Source organism: Carcharhinus amblyrhynchos, chromosome 4 (genome assembly GCF_965287045.1).
Source record: "Carcharhinus amblyrhynchos chromosome 4, sCarAmb.v2.hapA, whole genome shotgun sequence".
Taxonomy (NCBI): domain Eukaryota; kingdom Metazoa; phylum Chordata; class Chondrichthyes; order Carcharhiniformes; family Carcharhinidae; genus Carcharhinus; species Carcharhinus amblyrhynchos.
The window spans coordinates 49,853,002-49,857,099 of NC_137327.1; positions in this window are offsets into that span (position 1 = coordinate 49,853,002).

Below are 4,098 nucleotides of genomic sequence, written 5' to 3' on the forward strand. Positions count from 1 at the left end.
CTCACATTAACACTACAATGAAGTTTCTATGGAAATCCCCTTGCCACCACACTCTGGCACCTGTTTGGGTACACGGAGGGAGATTTCAGCATGGCCAATGCACCTAATCCGCACATCTTCCAGACTGTGGGAGGAAACTGGAGCTTCTGGACGAGAATGTGTAAACTCCACATGGGCAACCACCCAAGCCAGAAATCAAACCCTGGTGCTGTGAGGTAACAGTGCTAACCACTGTGCCACCATGCCACCCCAAAAAATGGGCTGCTTCCTGGCAATTTCCCCCTCTTCCCAATGATATCTGTGATAGGTGCCATGCAGAGGTGAAGTGGGCAGCCTTGTCCATAGTACAAAAATCGATTAGAATGCTAACTTTGGCCCAGAAGGTGGCCGACTCAAGGCAATAATGACTAAATTCTGTTTTCCAAATTTAATAATGATTGTTGTTCCATCTTTAGGTCTGCTCACAACACCGAGCAGATGGGCAGTCTTCTTCCAGGTCTCTGTTGAGACAACAGATGGACGAACTGTTTCTATGGCTCTGCCCAGGCTCCGGCTGCCAGGAGACAACTTCTGGCACAGCAATGATTGGGATTTCCCTAATGGAAAGAGGACAGGCGGTCTCACACTTTGCCTCCTTAGTTGACTGATTAAAGCACTTTTAAAATATACAGGCACATACAAGCAGACAAATACACACATGTAAATACTTACACGTACACAAACCTACATACATATATATACACAAACGTACATAGATACGTACATACATACAAATACATATACACACAAATGTATATACATATGCACACACAAACATATATAGGTACATGCACACACAATTATATACATGCACAAATGTATATACATATACACACATAAACAAACAGACACACAAACATAAATGCTCATACATGTGCAAACGCACACATGCTGATAAGAATTAGTGGTTACCTTCTGGACTTCTTCAAAAATAGATTGTATTTAACTCAAAATATAAAGACAATTATTTCCTTTCATGTTTAAGAATGTGGAAGCTGTTGAGAGGGTGCAGAGGAGATTTACAAGGATGTTGCCTGGATTGGGAGGCATGCCTTATGAAGATAGGTTGAGGGAGCTAGGTCTCTTCTCCCTGGAGAGATGAAGGTTGAGAGGCGACCTGATAGAGGTTTGTAAGATGTTGAGAGGAACAGATAGGGTGGATTCTCGGAGGCTATTTCCCAGGGCTGAAATGGTCGTTACGAGAGGACACAGGGTTAAGGTGCTGGGAAGCAAGTACAGAGGAGATGTTAGGGATAAGTTTTTCACTCAGAGAGTGGTGGGTGAGTGGAATCGGCTGCCGTCAGTGGTGGTAGAGGCAAACTCGCTGGGGTCTTTTAAAAGACTTCTGGATGAGTACATGGGATCTAATGGGATTGGGAGTTACAGATAGTTCTATGGCTTGGTAGGTATGGATGAGATCGGCACAACTTGTGGGCCGAAGGGCCTGTTTGTGCTGTAGTGTTCTATGTTCTAAGTTCTATGTTTGTATGGATCCAAAAGAAATGGGGGAGATAGTAAGTGGGTTTTTTGTATGGAACCAAAAGAAATAGGGGAGATATTAAATGGTTTTTTTGTATACATATTTACTAACGAAACTGGCATGGAGTCTACGGAAATAAGGCAAACAAGTAGGGAGGTCATGGAACCTTTACAGATTAAAGGGGAGGAGGTGCTTGCTGTCTTGAGGCAAATCAGAGTAGATAAATCTCTAGGACCGGACAGGGTATTCCCTCGGACCTTGAAGGAGACTAATGTTGAAATTGCAGGGCCCTGGCAGATGTATTTAAAATGTCGGTATCCACGGGTGAGGTGCCGGATGATTGGAGGATTGCTCATGTTGTTCCGTTGTTTAAAAAAAGCTCAAAAAGTAATCTGGGAAATTATAGGCCGGTAAGCTTGACATCAGTAGTAGGTAAATTATTGGAAGGAGTTCTAAGAGACAGGAACTACAAATACTTGGATGGACAGGGACTTATTAGAGAGAGTCAATATGGCTTTGTGTGTGCTAGATCATGTTTAACCAATTTATTAGAGTTTTTCGAGCAGGTTACCAGGAAAGTGGATGAAGGGAAGACAGTGGATGTTGTCTACATGGATTTCAGTAAGGCCTTTAACAAGGTCCCGCAAGGGAGGTTAGTTAGGAAGGTTCAGTCACTAGTTATACATGGAGAGGTAGTAAATTAGATTAGACATTGGCTCAAGGAAAGAAGCCAGCGAGTGGTAGTGGAGGATTGCTTCTCTGAGTGGAGGCCTGTGACTAGTGGTGTGCCACAGGGATCAGTGTTGGGTCCATTGTTGTTTGTCATCTATATCAATGATCTGGATGATAATGTGGTAAATTGGATCAGCAAATTTGCTGATGATACAAAGATTAAAAGAATAGTGGACAGTGAGGAAGGTTTTCAAAGCTTGCAGAGGGATTTGGACCAGCTAGAAAAATGAGCTGAAAAATGGCAGATGGAGTTTAATGCCAACAAGTGTGAGGTATTGCACTTTGGAAGGACAAACCAAGGTAGAACACACAAGGTAAATGGTAGAACACTGAAGAGTGCAGTAGAACAGAGGGATCTGGGAATACAGATACATAATTCCCTAAAAGTGGTGTCACAGGTAGATAGGGTCATAAAGAGTGCTTTTGGAACATTGGCCTTTATAAATCAAAGTATTGAGTATAAGAGTTGGAATGTTATGGTGAGGTTGTATCAGACATTGGTGAGGTTGAATTTAGAGAATTGTGTGCAGTTTTGGTCACCTAATTACAGGAAGGATATTAATAAGGTTGAAAGAGGGCAAAGAAGGTTTACAAGGATGTTGCCGGGACTTGAGAAACTGAGTTACAGAGAAAGGTTGAATAGGTTAGGACTTTATTCCCTGGAGTATAGAAGAATAAGGGGAGATTTGATAGAGGTGAATAAAATTATGATGGCTATAGATAGAGTGAATGCAAGCAGGCTTTTTCCACTGAGGCTAGGGGAGAAAAAAAACTAAAGGACATGGGTTAAAGGTGAAGGGGGAAAAGTTTAAAGGGAATATTAGGTGGGGCTTCTTCACACAGAGAGTGGTGGGGGTGTGGAATGAGCTGCCAGATGAAGTGGTAAATGTGGGCTCACTTTTAACATTTAAGAAAAACTTGGACAGGTACATGGGTGAGAGGGGTGTGGAGGGATATGGTCCAGGTGCAGGTCAGTGGGATAGGCAGAAAAATGGTTTGGCACAGCCAAGAAGGGACAAAAGGCCTGTTTCTGTGCTGTAGTTTTCTATGGTTCTATTGTTCTATGTTCTAGGGTGGCTACTTCTAATCAACATGTACTTTGGCACAATCATGCTTTGAAGTTCCACAATAAAATCCTGATAGGTGGGCATGATTGGACTTCAATCCATAATTGGGATGAAACTCCAATTCAGCAACTTGGAACTGCTTATCTTACATTATACAATATGTGCAGTTACACCTATTTATATATAACCGGCATTGAATGCTACAGAGATGGAGTGGGGGACTATCACTGACTGGCAATGAGTGTTATGGAGATGGAGCAGGGGATTGGTACTGACTGGCACTGAATGTTAAAGAGATGGAGTGGGGGACTGGCACTGACTGGCACTGAATGTTAAAGAGATGGAGTGGGGGATTGGCACTGACTGGCACTGAATGTTAAAGAGATGGAGTGGGGGATTGGTACTGACTGGCACTGAATGTTAAAGAGATGGAGTGGGGGACTGGCACTGCCTGGCGCTGGATGTTAAAGAGATGGAGTGGGGGACTGGCACTGAATGTTAAAGAGATGGAGTGGGGAATTGGTACTGACTGGCACTGAATGTTAAAGAGATGGAGTGGGGGACTGGCACTGACTGGCACTGAATGTTAAAGAGATGGAGTGGGGGACTGGCACTGACTGGCGCTGGATGTTACGGTGATGAAGTGAAGGATTGACACTGACTGGTTTACTCCTTGGGGAGAAAGAGTAGTCTCGTTTTTAACATAAATAACTCTATGATTTGCTGAGCACTATGACTGCTCAACATGCAAAGCAAACTATTGTACCATTTAATAGCAAA